Genomic DNA, 22,516 nt, shown 5'->3' on the forward strand with positions numbered 1-22,516 from the left:
CATCTGCTGGCTTTACAATTCGGACATTATCTATGTTAAAATTAGCTGGTTTCTTTGGACAAACTTGTAGGCAAGCGGCAAGCCTATACGCATACTTACAATAAAATAAGAAACCTAAATGCCAGATGATTTTTTTTTGCAAGTGTTGGAGGATAAAATATGAATAACATCAGCTATGAGAGCTGAGAGGGCACAAAAGGTCTTCCTACCCAAATTGCTTGCTAGCCACGGCAGATTTCATATGGTAAAATAACTTCATCCTTGTTCCTAACCTAACATCCATTGTATCAGAACTATTCTCAATCAACTCATTCAGTATTACAACTGTTTGCGACCATGGCTGAAAACTACAAATAAAATATAGTTTTATTTCATATTTACAGAATAATAAATATACATCACATCTCATTTTAACCACTACACATAACTATTACAAACCTTATGATTGTTTTCGTGTATCCAATTATGATCTCACTTTGGTACAGCACCAGCCTTATAAGCTCCTCTGCCTTCTGATAGTTCTCCAGCAAATGAAACTGTCAAATTAGCTCCGTCAAATAAAACCGTCAAATTAGCTCCGTCTCCCATTTCCTCCTGCTGTGCTTTCCCAGCTAAATCCAAAATATTGGCAGCACGATGCTGATCTCAAGTTCATTCACTCGTGGCAGCGTCGTTTGTAACAGAAAGTTTGTCGAGATGATTAACAACAATCTTATTCATGCCTAGTATCCGAGCCACTGAGCCACTCCCCGAGGCCAAACTCTTTATAAGATCACAAAAAATTAAGATGCTAGTAATTAAGGAAATAAAAAATAATTAGAGGTTCAACTCCTTTTTCTTATTTTAATAAATACACAAGTAGAAAGACGTAGGAGTGAGCATTTTCCGGTTCGGAACCGTGAACCGAACCGATCAAAAATTGCGGTTCTGGTTCGGTTCTTACCTAATTCGGGTCCGTGTCCGTTCATATTTTTCTAGAAATTTCGGTTCTTGGTTCGGTTCGGTTCTTAACATACTAGAACCGTAAGAACCGAACCGAACCGTATAAAAATGAATAAATACAAAAATATTTATAAATATATGTATATATATTACATAATATGTTTTCTTATTAATAACACTTTAATAAATTTTAAGAAAAATATGATTTTTATTGTATTACTCGTTTCCTTAAATATTTATGGAGTTTTGAATATTTTTATAAATATTTTTCTTCTTAAATATTAGAAAGTAATCGAATTCAAAATGATCCACCATTAATAAAAATCTTCTTTTACTAAGTTACCCTGAATAAATAATCAAAATTAGTCAAAATTTAAAATGTAAGAATATAAAATAATATGAAAAATAAATAAATATGAAATAAAAAATAAATTCGGTTCTTTCGATTAAGAACCGAACCGAACCGAAATTTACGGTTCGGTTCCGGTTCGGTTCCGGTTCGGTTCTTACATATAAGCGGGTCCAGTTCGGTTCTTAAAATATTCCTATTTCGGTTCCGGTCGGTTCGGTCCGGTTCTAACCCGTTGCTCACCCCTAGAAAGACGTAAAGATGAATATATTTGTCTTTTAGTTATTTTGCATAAATAATTTGTCGTTTAGTTCTTCTGCATAAATAATTTGCATAAATAATTAGTTTACTAAGCCGTGCTCTGCGGCGGCTTTATAAATATACTTTTAAATATAGTATTTAAAAAACAATATTTGAATTTTTGGTTGTGTGGGTCATTCTAAAATTCTGAATAATAATTTTGGAGAAAAAACATCAGTTTCTTCTAAACTATTTTATGATTTTCTTGCCATCGGAATTCATAATTTTAACCCAATGTCTAGTAAACAGCGTTTCACACAAGTCTTATAAAACTCGTGTTTTAGCGTCCTATTCTCGGTATGCATCAATTTGATTGACATACATGTTAGTACGTGTTTATGATCACATTAAACAATAAATAAAAGAATAAATCTAAAATTAGAACAATAATTTTAATTTACCGAACAAAAGTACGTTACAATGAATCTTGAGACCAAACACCTAAACTTGCTGTTAGGCCTGCTAAGCGGGCCCTAACTTCATATTAGTATGATATTGTTCGCTATGAGTTATGCCCACACGGATTTATTTTGGATCACTCCCAAAAGGTCTCGTACTAATGGAGATAATTAAGTGCTTGTACTAGTGATTTGCCCCTCCCACAAATGAAGCGGGACAACTCCTAAAACTTGCAAAACTTGCAAGCTGAAACACAAATCACAAAACACGAATATTATTTCATTCACAACTTTAATCCCATTATACAATAAAAATAATCATAAAATGAAGAGTTTAATTCACAAACAACAATTACACAAATAAATATATAAAAATATGGAAGGAGACGACTCATTGCAACCGCTCTTGATATGTATAAACTTTTTTTCAATAATAAACCCATCTTTTTATAATTTTATATTTTGATATATTATTCACAAACATGACTTTATAATTAAGTTTTGACTTGTTGTGCAAAAATAACTTTTATTTTTGATTTTTTGATTTGAAGAGAAAGATTAGAAAATAATAAAATAGAATTTTTACTTCCCCATATTAGTAAATCTTTTAAGGTAACATTAACTTTCATTTAATTTTTTTGAACTTGAAGAGAAAGTTTATGAAAATAATTAAATAGAATTTTTTACTTTCATTTTCCCTTTATTAGTAAATCTTTGAAGATTTCAGAAGCGTCATAGATTATATGCTTTCTGTTTACATTTACCCGACTAGTCGGTCAAGACTTTCTTAAGATGGTTTGTTAATTTTTTTTACCGGAATATTTTTAAAACTAATTAATTTTTTTTAGGAAAATAGTAAGATAGTAACTTTAACTTGAATGTTTAAGCGATTATTAATATGGTAAAGAAATTTTAGGAGAATTATATTATGCTAATTTGAGTTAAAGAAAAAGTTTAAGAGAAAATGACATATATGACTTTTGAATTGAAAATAAAGTTTAAGAAGACAATATAATGGTAGTTTAAGTAACTAATTCACTTATGAGCCTGTAAGTACATATTGACAAGAAGTCGAATTTACAACTTATAAGCTGATAAGTTGAATGTTATAAACGACGTAGATTTTCTCAATTTATTTTCATTTTTCATTTTTATTAATGTACATACATGTTAGTACGTGTTTATGATCACATTAAATAATAAATAAAAGAATAAATCTAAAATTAGAACAATAATTTTAATTTACCGAACAAAAGTACGTTACAATGAATCTTGAGACCAGACACCTAAACTTGCTGTTAGGCCTGCTAAGCGGGCCCTAACTCCATATTAGTATGATATTGTTCGCTATGAGTTATGCCCACACGGATTTATTTTGGATCACTCCCAAAAGGTCTCGTATTAATGGAGATAATTAAGTGCTTGTACTAGTGATTTGCCCCTCCCACAAATGAAGCGGGACAACTCCTAAAACTTGCAAGCTGAAACACAAATCACAAAACACGAATATTATTTCATTCACAACTTTAATCCCATTATACAATAAAAATAATCATAAAATGAAGAGTTTAATTCACAAACAACAATTACACAAATCAATATATAAAAATATGGAAGGAGACGACTCATTGCAACTGCTCTTGATATGTATAAACTTTTTTTCAATAATAAACCCATCTTTTTATAATTTTATATTTTGATATATTATTCACAAACATGACTTTATAATTAATTTTTGACTTGTTGTGCAAGATTAACTTTTATTTTTGATTTTTTGATTTGAAGAGAAAGATTAGAAAATAATAAAATAGAATTTTTACTTCCCCATATTAGTAAATCTTTTAAGGTAACATTAACTTCCATTTAATTTTTTTGAACTTGAAGAGAAAATTTTTGAAAATATTTAAATAGAATTTTTTACTTTCATTTTCCCTTTATTAGTAAATCTTTGAAGATTTCAGAAGCGTCATAGATTATATGCTTTCTGTTTACATTTACCCGACTAGTCGGTCAAGACTTTCTTAAGATGGTTTGTTAATTTTTTTTACCGGAATATTTTTAAAACTAATTAATTTTTTTTTTAGGAAAATAGTAGGATAGTAACTTTAACTTGAATGTTTAAGCGATTATTAATATGGTAAAGAAATTTTAGGAGAATTATATTATGCTAATTTGAGTTAAAGAAAAAGTGTAAGAGAAAATGACATATATGAATTTTGAATTGAAAATAAAGTTTAAGAAGACAATATAATGGTAGTTTAAGTAACTAATTCACTTATGAGCCTGTAAGTACATATCGACAAGAAGTCGAATTTACAACTTATAAGCTGATAAGTTGAATGTTATAAACGACGTACATTTTCTCAACTTACTTTCATTTTTTATTTTTATTAACGTACATACATGTTAGTACGTGTTTATGATCACATTAAACAATAAATAAAAGAATAAATCTAAAATTAGAACAATAATTTTAATTTACCGAACAAAAGTACGTTACAATGAATCTTGAGACCAGACACCTAAACTTGCTGTTAGGCCTGCTAAGCGGGCCCTAACTCCATATTAGTATGATATTGTTCGCTATGAGTTATGCCCACACGGATTTAGATAATTGTATTTAAAATTATTTATTTTTGTCCATTTAATTAAAAAAATTCTGACTCATGAGTAAAATTATCCAAACACCTATATAACTTATAAGTATTTATCCACTTATTAATTATAAGTCACTTATTTATTTTAAATCATAAGTTACTTATTTTAAAATTTTCCAAATAGGCACAATATTATACATCGTTAGCCCTTATCACTGCACCTGTTTAATTAGTTGTACACAATATTAACTTAAGAGAGTGCAAAAAACAACCTAATCAATACACCTGTCTAATCAGTTATCATCTTCGGTGGGAGAAAATTCTCAGCGGCATACTATAAATATAAGTATAGATATTATGTAAAACAAATTGCTCTCTAATGGAGCATCATTGTTAGCTCAAATTTTAGCCAACCTCGTCATGTTTGTTATATTTGCTGAACCTATGAAGATCTGTAACAAAATTTCACATCATTAGTTATCGTATCGAAATAATACATTTTATTTATAGTAACTTAAAATAGTAATAATATGTCATTTTTTAGATATAACCAACCATTATAAGTAATCTGGTTGGAAGACAATCTTTTAAAGTTCCAACAAATTTTATATTATTTTAGCTAACAATTTTAACCAACATTATTAGAGATGCTCTATGTCCAATTAATTAATCCCAATATTTTTTACAATCATTGAAATTCAGCTTATAAGTTTGTTTACAACATGAAACCCAAACATAAAATCTACTTTTAAATAAATTTTGGAAACATTAATCAACAAATTTAAGTGTTCAGACCTTCGGACAACATAGATTTTAAACTACATTAGGTTTGAAGGAATATAAATATATTTCGAACAAAATTCAAGGGGGAAGAATCGATCTAAGAGTAGATGATTGTTAGATATTGAATGCAACATAGAGGGGGTGAATGTGTTTTTGGATTTTTATCCTTTTTAAACTTGTTTGAATATTGTGTGAACAAAATAGTTTATATTTGAAGAGATATTTTGTTAGAGAAATAAATCAACAAGCATAGTATTTCAAAACTCACTTAATTTGTATTAATTAAGTTTGTCTTGTTACAAATTCTGTGTTTTTAACAATATAAGAACTCAGCTTCTTTCTTGAGAGAATACAAGAAAATTTAATATGTTTTTTTCAACTAAACTAAGGACCAGTGCATGCTTCATATACTAGCAACACGAATTTACAAGACTTGAACTAAAATGTACTAAACTACTTTCTAAAATAACCTTTTTCTATTTCCCTTTTTAGCTTAGCAAATCTGTGCAGAATCTTGCAGGTCTGTGACCATCCTTTGTCCAGTTAATATTGACCCTTGATTTTGTATTCTTCCAACTACTTTGTAGACTTTTCTATCTAGTGAATAGATCATTTGTTGACTGATTATTTTGAATCTTGAACTTGTCTACATTATGTATTTAAGAGGCATGTCGAGATCTACAGTTTGTTCTATATTCATTTTAGAATATTTTGAATCTTGAACTTGTTTACATGTAGAAATGACTTGTCGATATCTCTGAGATCTCTATATTTATTTTGACTTGTCGATATCTCTGATATCTATATATGAGAAATTGACCTATCGATATCTCAAAGATATTTATATGAGAAATTGACTTGTCGATATCTCCAATTCTTCACATCTTCATTTGACTTGTCGATATATCTTAGACTTCTCTATAAGTCATTTTGGACTTCTCGAAAAGTCATTCTGGACTTCTCGAATGACTTCTCGATTTTGCTTGATATGTGACTTGTAGTTTTCTTGACTTAAAATATTTTTCCTAGAATAACTTTATTCAACTCCAAGCTTCTACACTTTTCTCTGAGGCATGATCATGACTTGATCTTCTTTCAGAGTATATTCCTTAGCTTGAATCTGTTCACAGAAAAATCCTCCAGTCTAATCTACTAACATTTTTACAGACTCAGGAAATATAATACAGAATACAAAATTAATTATCAAAAAACTAAATCTCAGAGTTGTCAATGTGACTTAGTCTTGTTATCATACAAGCATGCCTTACACAATAATCTCCCCCAATTTGTGAGAAGATTGCTTAACACAAATTCATGCCTGATAACAAGATTAACACTAAGCTAAAATTAATTATATAAAAATTGACATATTGAAAAGTACAAACTTTAATATATTTGATGATTAAATATGTTCAACAACTACAACCATCAAGTGGATTATTCATAGCCTGGTTCTTTCCTAATGAGGTCCTTGAGATTTACTAGTACTTGGAATTCTCTATTATTTCTGTCCCTCTTAAGGCTTCTACCGGCTTGAGCCATTCATCTAATGAGTAACTGTTGAGGTATCCAGCTCTGAATCTTGAGAATCTGCCAACTTGAATGTTAAGAAACTGTCCATCTTTAGAGATTCTACTCAACCCCCTTGCCTTAAGCTCATTTGATCTTTGTTCAAATCTCTCAATCTCCCTGGCATACTACCTTACCCTTCCTCCCTCTCATCCTTAATCCTAGCATGTCTTTCATTCCTCTCTCTCAACCTTTCAGACATCACAACCTTCCACAATCTTGTACTTGTATCCTTGTCCTTCATCAAGCTAATCACCCTCTTCAATTCTGTGGTTAAGAATATTTCCATTACTTCTCTGCTAAGCAAAATGAATGAGCCAAATAGTAGATTCTTACTTCAGACAAAAAAACAACCCAAACTTTGAATATTTCTTCAGATAGTTGTTGAAAGTAGTCATAATCTGTTATGCTCATGTTTAGAGGTAGAAAATCATCTTGATTGAAACAGTTATAGATGACACCGGCATCAGCTTGCATTTTCTTAGGTTTTCTTCCAACAGTCTTGAAATGAGTTTTGGTTGGAGACTTGAATGAAGGTAGGTTTGTGATTTTCTTTAGTGTGAATTGGCTGGATCCGATTGGAGACTTGAATGGAGGTAGGTTTGTGATTTTCTTCAGTGTGATTTTCTTCAATTATGCTTTGTACACCTCTGTCACAGCATCATACACTTCCCGAGGAGTGAGAACCTTAGCATTGCTACTCAAAATTGTGACATATTTCTCTCTGAACTTTGCTAAAGCCTCCTCCATAGTGGTTGTGAAGTCCTTTGAGATCCATGCATCCACATTACCATCTGCTTTATCTGCAATTTTCTTTTGTTTCTCCTTAACATCCTTCTTGTATGAAATCAGTATGGCTTGATAGTCTTGGTTGGACATATCTGTAGTAAGGAGTTGTTTGGAAATATTGGCTAGGCCTGCAAGCTGCTCAACCAAAAGATCTTCAACTATAGTAGGTTGAGCTTGATCATCCTGCAACCATTGAGAAATAAGGTGGGAAGGTTGTGGTGCAGTGTTTGAGGTGGATTGGATGTATGTTTGGTTTGAGGGGAAGGGTGTGGTGGTAGTAGGTAACCCTATGACTAGAGTCACAGTTGAACTCACAGTTTGAATTGTGGTTGACAATGTGTTGTTCACCAATTATGGGAACCTCCATTTTAATTGGAGGGGATTTGACCAGGTTACTGTCATGTATCATGGCCTTAAACCCTTGTTCTTTTTGCAAAGAACGGGCACTTGAATGTGCTATACTTGCCTCCCTAATAGTTGGATAATTGGAAATTGGATTCCCAGCTTCTATTGACAATGCAATTTCGGCCAGGATTTTGAGGGGAGTTGTCCCTACCTGAGGAACCTCCAATTGAATTATAGAGGATTTAGATAGCTACCCCTCAGGAGTACTGCCCTCGAACCTTTCAATCTGTGAAGATTGGTTTGCACATGAAGGTGCATTTAGTACCATCACAGGGTCTTCAGTAAAAACTGATAAAACCCCTATATTTTTATTGGTGTCATCAAGGTCTACCCCAACATGTAGACTCTCACCAACTAAATGTTGTTCCTGGGTGGTGAGCATAGTTTTATGAACCGTGTCACTTGATTTTGACAAAACTTGAGAAGTTGATCCAAGTGTTTTATTGGAAGAAGAAGAAATTGAGATATAAGATTTGTGATATTTTGATTGAGTGTTGGCAACTCCCCCTGAGTGAAAGAGGGAGTTTCAAGTGATGTGCCCTCAATGTATTTGCCAACCATACTTCTTCTTACACCAACTTTAGAGTGCTTGAGTTGGGGTGCAGACTCTGTACATGATGCACTAGGGAGAGTGCTTGGTCAATAAAGACAATTTGTTGAGAAGGTGCCCCTAGAGTCTGTTTAAGTCCCTCTATTACAACTGCATCTTGTTGGGAACATGCAGAAGTGTGGCTAATTGAGTGGTCAACTCAGCTTTCTTAGTCTTCTTTGGTTTTCTGACCAGGTTAGATTCAGTTTTTATTTGTTCCTCACCACTCTCAGTAATTACTGTTAAGGGTGCATTCTTTCTCATCTTTTTACTCACTCCACCCTTTTGAGATGATGAAGTGGTTGGTTTCCTAGATTCTATTGGTAATGAAGAAAGGGTCTCAATTGTGGAAGGCCCCCGTTGTATTCCTTTGTTTGTACTTCCACAGACACATGAGCCATAACTGTGCTTGATGTGACATTAGACCTCATGTCAGGCATAGGGTAAGGGTAAGTCCTGAATCTTTCTAACATAAAGTTAGTGATTCTCAGCCTTACAGGTACCTTATTCTTTGTAATTAGTGAACCAAATAATATTTTGGACACTTGTTTACAGCTGAGTATTTTGGTTCAATCAATACCATTGTGAGCCTTGTGCTGAGTTCTTCCAAGATCAATAGCCCCACATTAATGTGACGTTGTGAGCCATGGAGAACACTAGCTTTTGAACCACACTGGATATATTGTCATACCCAGTCTTCTTGCAGGTAAAGGCTCTCATTATTGAATCAAACAGGAATGACCATTCCCGCCTCAGATGCTTCTTGTTCAGGCTAGCAAGGTTGATCCTTTCACTGTGATTTATAAAGTCCAGCTCCAGTTGTGTTGGTACCTCCACCATGCTATCATTAGGGATTCCCATGGCCTTGTTGACATCATTATCATTGAATTCCACTTGTTGACCTTGGATTGAGCAGTTCACCACTAGAGATACAGCCTAAGACTCATGCACAACTGTCCTAATCACAGCTAAATTCCAGAATTCATTGAGAACATTCATGTATAGAATGAGATTAGCTGTCAAAGCTCCTGCAAAGTATGTCGCAGACAAAAACTTGACAAAGCTCTTGAAGCTGTCAAGAGCTTGGTTAACATATGTGAAATCTAGGTAGTTGGTGCCCTCCTTTGGGATGAAAGCTCTAACAGTGTTTGATGCCATTATAAGTGTTTGAATTTGAGTGGGTAAGAGATTTGAAAGAGAAAGCGTTCAAAATGAGAGAGAACGGTTGAGATTTGCAAAAACTAGGTCAATTGAGATCTTGAAAGCGTAAAGAGAGGTTATGTCGAGATGTCTAGGTATTTATAGAAAAAAGGTAAATGACTTATCGAGAAGTAGGAATAAATGTTTGGGATTTTCTTATCAAGGAGTCACATGAGAGAATAGATACATATCGATATGTCACTTTCTTGACTCTTATCGAGAACTAGATAGTGACTTATCGAGATGTCAAATAAATACCCAGTTTTTCTGGAATGGACTGATTTTTTCCAATTTTTATTTGAATAAATCAAAATAAAATTAGAATGATTTTATATCAAATATATTTTACTAAAATAATTTATTAAATTAAATTATTCCAGTTATAAGTTATCTAGAAGTCTAAAAATGGATACTTGTAGAGAACTCTATGAATTAACATATGTCAAGATCTTAACGAGGCTTATCGAAAAGTCATAATGAGGCTTCTCGAGAAGTCCTCCGAGACGTCTAGAAAAAGACTTATCGAGAAGTCTCAAAATGACTTGTCGAGAAGTCAGTTAGAGGTATCGAGAACTCAGTTCTCTATATACTTTTGTTTTTTTGGTTATGTCTTATATTAAGTTCACATATTGAAAATGTAAATTAATATATAGACAGTTTTTCTTAGAATTTAAAAAATTCCAAACTGAATTTTGAATTTAAAAAAATAAATATACAGAGAATTCTGAAATATTTATAAATCATATTCCAGTTAATTTCCAATTTAATCAAATTAATTTTGATTTATTATAAATTAATCTGCTACAATATATTAGCTAAGTTCTTGCCTTTAGGATGAAGAATTTAAAATTCCAATTTCACCAACAAGTCTAGTGAAAGTTGCTTCATCCAAAGATTTAGTGAAAATGTCAGCTAATTGTTTTTCTTTTGGAACAAAAATGAGCTCAATAGTACCATTTTCAGCATGTTCTCTAATAAAATGGTACCTTACACCAATGTGCTTAGTTCTAGAAGGATTAACTGGATTAGCAACAATAGATATAACACTAGTATTGTCACACATAATTGGAATTTTGTGTAACAATAAGCTATAATCCATTATTTGATTTCTAATCCAAAGCAGTTGAGCACAACAACTTCCAACAGCTATGTATTCAGCCTCAGCTGTGGAAGTTGACACATATTGTTGTTTCTTATTGTACCAGGATATGAGTCTTTGTCCAAGAAATTGACATATTCTACTATTACTCTTTCTGTCAACCCTGCACCCAACAAAGTCTGCATCCATGTATCCAACAGCTTCAAATCCAGTTCCCTTAGGATACCACAATCCCAAGTTTGGTGTTCCCTTTAAGTATCTGAAAATTCTCTTCACAACCATTAAATGTGATTCCTTTGGATTGGCTTAAAATCTTGTACACAGACATGTTACAAACATAATGTCTGGTCTACTAGCAGTGAAATACAGCAAAGATCCAATCATTCCTTCATAACCTGAAATGTCTACACTTTTTCCTTTCTTATCTTCATCCAACTTTGTAGCTATAGACATAGGTGTTGATGTAGGTGAACAATCAACCATTCCAAATTTTTTTAATAATTCTTTAACATACTTGGTTTGGCTGATGAAGATTCCATCACTTCTTTGACTGACTTGAAGTCCAAGAAAGTAACTTAATTCTCCCATTATGCTCAGTTCATATTTACTCTGCATGAGTCTTGAGAATCTCTGACATAATTTTTCATTAGTAGAACCAAAAATGATATCATCCACATAGATTTGAACTAGGATCATATTACCATCATGCTGCTTGTAGAATAGGGTCTTGTCAATTATTTCTTTAGTGAATCCATGTTTAAGCAAAAATTTTGACAATGTGTCTTACCAAGCTCGAGGTGCTTGCTTTAATCCAATAGAGAGCCTTGAGTAGTTGGTAGACAAAATCTGGAAATTCTGGAGCTTCAAAACCCGGTGGCTGTTGCACATAAACCTATTCTTCTAACTCACCATTAAGGAATGCACTCTTTATATCCATTTGATACACTTTGAAATTTGAGTGTGCAACAAATGCAAGAAAAATCCTTATTGCTTCAAGTCTTGCAACTGGAGCAAAAGTTTCATCATAATCAATTTCTTCTTCATGTGAGTAGCCTTTTGCAACCAACCTTGTTTTTTTTCTTATTACAATTCTATCTTCATCCATTTTGTTCCTGTACATCCGCTTTGTTCCAATTATGCTTCTGTTCTTTGGTACAGGAATCAACTTCCAAACTTTGTTTCTTTTAAATTGATCCAGCTCTTCTTGCATGGCAGATATCCAGTCAGGATCAAGTAGAGTTTCCTCAGTTTTCTTAGTCTCAATTTATGAAAGAAAGCATGCATGTAGGCATTCATTTGCAATTGCACTTCTAGTCCGCACCCCAACATTTGGATCACGAATAATTGCATCTCTTGTGTGACTCTTATCCCATTTTCTAGTGTGATTTTGTTGACTTGAATTTTCTGCATTTTCTTCACCACTGGCATGATTTGCAGAACTTTCTTCTCTTTCTCCCCCTGAGTTTGTTCTATCAAATTCAGGTGTATGAGAGGAGTTTTCATTATCATGATTCACTTGCTCAGTTGACTCTTCATTCATTCTGTTGCTTGTGTTGATATGTGCTTCATCTTCAGAAACACTATCAATGTTGAGATTTTCAAACTTAAGGGCTTCAACTTCATTCTCATCAAGGCATTCGAAGCCTGGACACTTGTCATCATCAAAAGTCAATCTGTGCTTTCCATAATTTTCTTTTGTTCAAGCACATAAACTTTATAGGCAGTTCTTTCTAATAAATATCCCAGAAAAATTGCTTTAAAATCTTTAGAGTCAAATTTTCCCACATATTTAGAGTTTTCTTTTAGAACAAAACACTTGCTTCCAAACACATGCAGATTTTTGCTGATGAGATATATGTTTTGAGTGTAGCATGCAATGTTGACAGCTTCTTCCCAAAAACTTGTTGGCAAATTGGCATCTTGCAACATTGTTCTAGCAGCCTCAACTTGAGTTTTATTCTTTGTAACACCCCCAAATCCGGGGTCGGGGATCCGGGTTGTCACGAGTTCCATTTCCCTTAATAACACCCAATCTTAATAATTACTCAACTACTCTGTACTGTGACCCCACAATAAACACACACACCATACGTTATAGTCTCAGAGATGAACATCCAAAAATAACCACAAGTCATTTTATTCCACAATTATCTGCCAATACACATTAAAAGGTTTTCTGAATAAATTTACATTTCTTTGCCATTATTACAATTCATAATTATACATAAATCTGATACATTAGAAGTTGAAAGCCTAGCCTATTGGTAGTTCCTACCTCAGCTACGGCGGCATCAATGCTTCTAGAAAACTGTGGAACGTCTCCTAATCACTTGCGAATCGGGAGCTTGGTCCTGTTCATCCTTTCTATCTGTTGTTGTGTGATGAAAGAAGAAAGCAAGGGTGAGCAGCAAGCCCACCAAAATAATATGTATAATGATTAATAGTATATGAGCCTTCTCTTAGTACTCATGAAAGTCTTGGTCAAAAGAAATGAACCAAGTTGATATCTTAATGCGATGAAGTCGCAAAATATTCAGTATATATATACATATATACTTTTCAAAATATTGGAAGTCCTCTTCCATGCATAATATACACAAAGTCCCAGTGTATAACTGTATATAAAAAATATCGTTGCAAGGTGATCTCATATATCTAACCTTGTCTCAACGTTTTTCTGAAAATCTTTGTCATACATAAGACAATTATTAATTAGATATAAGTTTAAAAGATGAAGTTACCAAATACTCCAATATACTTATATCTTTTCCAAATACTACTTGAACTACCACCGTTCAAGTTATAATTAATTTCAAAAGTTCATCACATAGATGAGACTATAAGACAAGATTTGAATAGATTAAATCTTTAAAATATTATCAAAATAAAATGAAGTTACGAGATACTTCATTTGATGTAAACATCATTTTGAAAACTTGACCCTGCCAACACCCAACAATCGCCCAACCGTAGCCTTTCTATCGAAGTGCTCTGGGTAGTGTTGCAGAAATTATCCAATTGGATGATGAACTCATTACGGGAGTTTGCCGCGCCAGGAAGACCACTCACGATGATCAGTCGTAGTAGTACAACCCCACCATTTTCTACATGTAGAGGAGAACCTGTCGAATTTACTTGTCAACCGAACACTGAACTCCTAAGGAATGGACCGCCTTAGCGGAACTTCCAGGCCATTTGGGCCAATATAATAAGGCTGGGCCGGCGCTACTCGGCCACTTACGCCACTCCTAGTTCAGATGAAATCCATGACTCTGAAACGTAAAGCTCGTCCCCACTTTCCCCAAGTAGAAACTTGTTGATACGGCTCCACCAAGAAGTCGTATCTATTTGGAAAGGAGAACTCACCGATATTTCCCAGGCGATGCCTATTAATGGATTAACTTGTTCCAAGAATTTTACTTCCCGAGTGTTGGGTAAGTAATCAATTCATTTATCAAAACAGCAACCTTGTTGCGAATATAAAACACACCACAGAGCCGGATCCCTCAGGTTTTGAGCGAGTATTTAATCCCCTTAAAAGGAAGATCTTAAATATAAAAATGAGTTTTGGGATCCGCTCTAACTTTTAAAAATTATTTTGAAGACTCGAAAACACTTTATAGAGTGTTTGGAGTAAAGCTGATTTAATGAAGTAAATCAGTCCCCAGAATATTTAGAAAATGACTGAATATTATTATTTAAATAATATTCCCATAAAGAATAATCTTTATAAAAATAATTGAAGTAGAAGTATTAAAACTTATACTTGAAACGAGTATTAAATAACCAAATATATACTTATATGAAAGTATTATCTTTATTTGAATAATCGAAAATAAGTTTGATTATTGACACCTTATTCTTTAATAAAATAAAGAATATATTGCAGTAATAAGCGGAGTCATAATACCTCGAATGAATATTATAAATAATATTCATAAAATAAAGGAGTCATACATCCTCAAATGAATATCCAAGTAATATCCAATAATAGTATAAAAGAGTCATAAGCCCTCGAATGAATATTCAAAATAATATTCAATAATAAAATAAAGGAGTCATAAGTCCTCAGATGAATATTCGAAATAATATTCAATAATAAAATAAAGGAGTCATAAGTCCTCGGATGAATATTCGAAATAATATTCAATAATAAAATAAAGTTAAAGTTATCGAATAAACCTTATTCGATTAATAGTTTGGAAAACTATCACCATATATATATATAAATATATATATATATATATCCATATCCATATATACAAAATCTACTCGGGATCCTCGACTCCCGGTTTTAGAAAATATTTTCACCTTTGGGTCCCTATACTAAGGGTATATGCAAGTTACCGCTATCCTCTAGCATAGGTATTATCAACTGAACCAACAGATATATATATGGAAAGAATGCGAAATAGGCATGCATATATATATACCATAGCAGCATGCTTCAATATATTGCATCATTTGCTAATTAACCAACATGCATCTATCGCAAGATGATGCAAATACATATATTCATCACAACAACAGTTATAACGGGTAGAAACTTGCCTGAGCGACTTGGGGTGATAAAAGGCTCGGGACGAGTCTGGTAACCTATAAACAACAAGTAAGTTGGAATTAAACCAAAATCACTTGTAAATCTATACTTTAACTAACTTAGACTCTAACGCTTGTTTTGCGCTCACTGATTCGCTTAAGTCACTCGGGTACCCTCGGCTCCACCATTTTTAATAATTTAACCTTTACGAGTTTTAAAGCGATTCCTTCACGAGTGTCTTACCAACTGCCTAACACACTTACCATAAATGTTTCATACATTAATTAACCCTTTTTGGTCTTTAACCTATGTTTCAAAGTAAGGCGAGGGGAAAAGTTTCGTTCGCGAAACGCCGTTACTTGAAACGGTCGTTTCTCCTAAACCGTGCATCGGAATCGAACGAACTACATATCAAAACGAAGCTCGTAACATGAGCTATCTAAACATGGAAGTGGTCATAATCTAGAAGGGGGTTCTCGGGTCCTAATGCTATGCACAAAAACAGTCCAAAGAAAATCGGACGTTACGACGGCTATGTTTACGCGATTTCCAATGTTTTAAACCATTCAAAACCATCCCAAATCAACCTCAAATCCAACATACAACCAACATCCATCCTTATCACATCATAACAACCCCAACCAATTCAATTTAATCATTCATACTTATGCCTAAACTTAACTTTAATCATACTTAAGTTCTTTTAATCAAAACCACAACATTTACCATTCCATTTCACTACCATTTCAAATCCCAAACTCTAATCACAACAACAAGCTACAATATCATCCTACTAATCAAAATCATCTTATAATATATAGGAATCTAGGGTTTGGAGATGGTATACCTTCCTTGAAGTGGTGGGAGGAGCTAGGAGCCTTAAGAAGCTTTGAGAAGTCTTAAGAATGCTTGGATCTTCAAGAAAAACAAGAAAAACTTCAAGTTAAAAACTTGAAAACACTATTCATAGTCTTCTTCTTTGATTAAATGGAGAAGATGGAGAAGGAATTGATGGATTAAACTCATGATATAGCCCTAACTAAGCATGAAGATGATTAGGGAATTAACTCACCAATTTAGGAAGCTTGGATCTTTGATTTTGAATTTCTTGCTCTTTTGAATAGTAAAAAGCCGAGAGCAAAGATGAACCATGCCTTGGTTGCTTTTTGATTTTGATGAAAAATGATTTTGCTTGGCTTGGTTGGCTTGTTTTTGTGTTTGATTTAGTAAATTACCTAGTTGCCCTTGATTTTGTGTGGTTAAAAAGTCACCACATCTCCTTCCTTTTTTGTCATGCCTATGTCACCTTGCACATGTCATAATGCTCCCACTTGTCCACACCTTGTGGTTTGATGATGTCACAGTCCCTGGCTTCTTGTACAAGCTTGTCTCTTGGTCACTTATTTGTTTTACGGTTCGCTTATCTTTCGTTCTCGTTTATCGTTTGAGGGATCATACCCGAGATCTTATTACTTAGGTTCCCTTAACCTTTCTCAATATATTGTATTCCTTCTATGATCCTCTCTTATAATCCTTTAATTTAAATCCTTTTTATCCTGTTACCTTATACTCAATTCTCTCCGTATCTTGTGGATTTCCGGGAAAAATCAAAGTGTTCGGAATTGGATTCTGACGATCTTTACATACACTTATATACCACATAGAGTACTAATAATATCCCATAAGATTAATAACAGAACCCCTACATAGTGTGGCATGAAAAGTTTTCTCGTTCAGCAAAAACACTATTCATAAGGGTTTTAAAATTTCTCCAAAATTGGGGTTATTACAGTCTCCCCTCCTTAAAAGGATTCCGTCCCGGAATCAGATAGAAAACAAATGGGGATACTTGCTTAGCATTACACTTTCTAACTCTCGAGTCAATTTTCCCACATTGTGGTTCTACCACCAAACTCTGCCTAGTTTGATAATCCTTCTCCTAAGCACTTGTTCCTTTTTACTCTATAACCCTTCCTGGTTGCTCCATATAGGTTACGTCGGGTTGCATATCTATGCGCTCATATGCCTCTATTTATCTGGCATCTGAATTACACTTCCTTAACATTGATACGTGAAACACGTTACGACCTGCTACATGTTCGGGGTTAGGGCTAGCTCATATGCTAACTTCCCAAACGTCTTAATATATACAAGGGTCCAACAAATTGTAGACTTAGCTTTCCTTTCTTTCCGAACCTCATCAATCCTTTCCAAGGGATACCTATATCATTACTAGGTCCCCTATTTCATACTCTTTATCCTTTCGTGTCAAATCAACATACTTATCATGTCCATCTTGGGCTACTACCAGCCATCCTCTGATTAGATCTATCATATCCTTGGTCCTTTAGACTACTGCGGGTCCGAGCATCTTGCGCTCTACAACTTCATCCTAACATAAGGGAGATCGACATTGTCTTCCCTCAAGGATCTCATAAGGCGACATCTCGATAATGACATATGATCTATTGTCGTAAGATAACTCAATCCGAATTAAGTGATCATTCCAAATTCTTTCAAGTCTATTGCACAGACTCTCGTTATTGCTTTTAGCATTAGAGCTTCTGCTTCTCAATACCCATTCTTTTCCAGTTCGTAATCGCTACTACCTTCCGTTCCTAATATTATACTGGTTATACTTTTGCTCGTTAGCGTTCTATAACCTTTTAATAACCACGTCAACCTTAGTATCACGAATGTGTTCCCATTCCGCATACTACCACCACTTTATTACTCCTTTTTCAGTTGTTTCTATTTTCCAAAATTTGATCAATCAAATAGAAGTAAAGGAATTTGTTGAGAGATCACTATGATCATGAACACTTGTTATATTGCATAGTTAGTACAGAAGGTGGCCAGCCTTTAGTACTTGACAAGCAATTAAACAATAGCGGGTATCCTACTCGGCTTCTATCACACAGACAGATAGTCATTCGGCAATACCTCCCCTTTTGGAAGGGTTGTTCTTCTCAGCTTACATGAAATGAAAAGAAGAGAAAAGAACGAACTGAAGAGAATTGTATATATGAAAAAAATATACTGCCACAAAATATCTGGCTTGGAACCTACCTCTGAACTATAGAGGTTTGTCATAGGAGAACAAAACATATACGTATTTATATCAGCATCAAGCATTATAGCCTCGTATTTCCCATGCCTAAATATTTTCGCTATCCCGTCCATCATTCTATGGACCCACACTCTTCCTCGAGCTTATACATAATCACCTTTGAAACTCCCTCGACATCGAAAATCGAATCTGGGATCTCATTCTATACATCATCGTTACTAGAATTCTATGCTTGCACCGCAACCTTCCTCGTATAATAATACGACTCTCTATTGATAAGAAAGAATAATTATTCACTAGGTAGATACTCTACTTAATTAGTCTATCAATGATAACTTATACACTACCACGACCCGATTAGTGGTACTCAATCTCAACACCCATTCCAATACAACTCTCACGGTTGTAATCAGCTCAATACTCGCAGAATCATTGCTGCCTTACTATGGTCCACCACTGACCTACTGTCGTCATTCATTTTTCCATAAAATCTTAATATCTAACCATACGGAGTCTATACATGTCGTATCAAATTCTTCTAAGGAGTTAACATAACCACCAATCACAATTCATGAAGAACACTCCAAACTCTGACGTACTTTCATGACATGAAGCAGATAAAATTGCAGAAGAGTTTCAATCAAAGCAACGATAGCAGGTTAATACCATTTTTAATCATATGCCTTAAATAGAAGACTTAACTCAAAGGTTCGTCTAGTCCTTTTGGAAACATGGTCCTGGCTTATTCTCAAGATAGTACCTTATGAGATAGATAGCCCGTTCATGGCGATTACACGAATTAAACCTTTACCAACTACTATTACGGTTGGGTATTGCACAGTCATCAGAAGGAATGTCAATCTTCTAAACCATAATACAACCTTCACAGCTTTAACCATCATCACTGTATTCTTTGGCACAAGCGCCTACAATTATCCTTTTACCGTTAAAGTGTCGGCCACCTCTTTGGCCTTTCCTGATAGTAATAGTTCCTTATAATCAATGTCTTTTAACCACCTTCAACTAAATTTTCTACCTCATTTCCATCACAGCTAATGTGAAGAGGTTTTCATTAAAATCTAATGAGTAAAAAAAATCACCATTTTTCCATAAGTTATTGCCTCAGTCTTTAGAGGCTAATCACTGTCAAGACTGACTCTCAATCATACTTAGAACATCTTTTATCTTAAGTCCTAATTGCCCTGAACAATTTCGACCATTACTGGTTCGATCCATACCTTCTCGTGGTTTAACACGTGCCTCACTTGGCATCAATATAATTACGTCATATTTCCTTTATCAACATTTCTATTCTTGAGAAATTTGAATATTACCTATCTCCTTGTAAAACCTCTAAGGTTATCCTTCAATCATTCCTCCTGTATTCCCTAGATACAGGGCATATCACAATACCATATACTAATACTAGAATCATTGTCTATATACTTTTGAAAAAATTTCTCCACTGATCCTTTAAAGGTTGTTGTTACCTTAATCCTTTCCAATTCATACTGTCAAAACTCACACTGTCCCTATTAAGGGTGAAATTCCTACCTTTATGCATTCCCCTAGGATTCATTTTAAGTTACCGATGTTCTATCCTTAATTCCACCTTTGAAAAGGTACATGCATCCATCCATGGATAAACCAAGTCATATATCCTTGATAGATTATCTTATTCATCATTCCCACCTCGATAGTCTATACCTAACTTCATAATAGCATCCTTATTCAAATTGAGGTCAATCCATATGGCCTCCAAAAGATAACAATGGTCATCCGCTTTTTCTTTCCTGATTTGGTAATGATAACATGGATGTTCTGGAAGATATTGGTCATGTTCAACGTGAACTTTTTCTTAATAATTCCTTATTTACTTTTGTTGTTTATCTCAACAGTCACCTCAATGTTGGGATATCTCTCATACCTGGCGTCTCCCTTTCTGAGTATCGAGCCACCGGTCTTACATTTCACATTCTTGAAGGTCACTTCCTTTATCCAATTTTCTTAATTTCTTACTTCCTTGTCTCCTTAGTCTATCCGCGTCTCATTATTTACCCTTCGAATTATCTCAAGGTTTCATTGAATTCTCCCAACTTACAGGGGATAATTATATATGTATCTCTTATGCCTTCAACCATCTATTTTAACTCATGGTGAATCACCCTCATCCTGACGATTACATACTTTTCTATGTCTATTGCTACGAGTCTTTAGGGTTTCCTCATACCCAACTCCCTTATCATTCCTCAAACTCTCTTGCCTTTATATTCCTTTCTCTTATCATTATTTCATGAACCAACACAACATAAGCATTTATTTCAAACATCCCGTTATTCTGGATTCGTGTCTTCAGAACGAATCTTGATAACTTTTACAACTTAGATTCATAATTCATCATACTCGTCTGCCTTTGTTCTGGCTCTTAAGCTTTTACACTATCTCCATAACCTTGGGAAGTACTTTCCTGAAAACAATTGACTGAACTTAAATCAGTTTATTATAATCTCTTGCTCCGTGCCTTCCTTGGCCTTTCACCAGCGGGTGGTCTCTCTCTTAGGAGGGTAAGTGACAAAACAGTCTTTTGTGGTTCGTCAATCATTTAGAATCTCAAATGATTCATCTATTTCCTTTAGCCAGGCTCTTGCCTCGATTGGGTCAGCTTGTTCCTTGGAACTCTGAGAGCTTAGCGACTTAAAGGTCATGAAAGAATTTCCCACTGCACTGTCTCCTCAGGGTGGTGGTTGGGGATAATAGTCTAAGTTCTCTTTAGACAGGTCCATGAATTGCCGTATAGGGGTACCATCTCGGGTCTCCTTTCCTTACTCGACTTTTGTTTCCTCAGTCTAAATATTTCTTCCTACTCCCCATAATTGGGGTCATCTTACATAATTTAAATCCTCATTTTCCACTTCATCATGTTATGGGTTCCTTTTGTCTTGGTGGCAACCTCCCTGACTATCACGTTCAGGGTTTGCTCTAACTCTTATTCCTCAAACTAGCTTTCATCTAAGATTTCATCTTTAAGCTCTTAAACATTTGGAACCCAAATTCTATAGGAATACCTCATTATTCCCTTATCATCTCTCTCGGTATTAATCTCATATCTATTTGTTGGCTCTCTGCCTTCATTCATCACTTTTACTGGCACAATATGTTCTTTTCCAATAATTCGGGCTGTATTGCTATATCAAACAGCTTTTCGGTACCGGCTCCGGTTACCTTCACTTCTATTTCCATTTTCTCAAAATCTCTTATAAACTCTCCAAAAGACATTATCATCTTGAGTCTCTCCTTTTTACTAAGGGCATCAGCCACCATATTGGCTTTCCTCGAATGATAAAGAATCTCCCAATCATTATTCTTGATTAGCTCTAACTGCCTCCTCTGGCATATGTTGAGCTCTTTCTACGTAAGAATGTACTAGAGCTCCTATGGTTTGTGAATCTCACACTTCTCTCCATACAGGTAGTGCCTCAAATCTTTAGGGCAAAACTATTGCCACGAGCCCAAGCTCATGGGTGGGGATATCGAATTTTAAATTCCCTTAATTGTCTTGACGCAGACGCGATTATCTTGTTGTGCTATATAAGAAGCACCCTAATTCCTTATGCGAAGCGTCACTTACAAATCACAAAATCTCCTTTTTCCCTCCGGCAACGCCAACATAGGGGCCGTCACCAACCTTTGCTTCAGTTCTTAAAAGCTGTTCTCTCATTTCTCTGCCTATTCGAACTTCTCAGTCTTATGAGTAAGCCGTGTTAAAGGGGCTACTATCTTTACAAACTTGAACGAACCTTTGGTAGTGACCAACCAATCCTACCTCTGGTAGTCGACCTAACCATGGTCATCAATTCATCAATGGTCCTTTATCCAATCTTGTCAG

This window comes from Apium graveolens, chromosome 4, assembly GCF_009905375.1.
Source record: "Apium graveolens cultivar Ventura chromosome 4, ASM990537v1, whole genome shotgun sequence".
NCBI classification, from domain to species: domain Eukaryota; kingdom Viridiplantae; phylum Streptophyta; class Magnoliopsida; order Apiales; family Apiaceae; genus Apium; species Apium graveolens.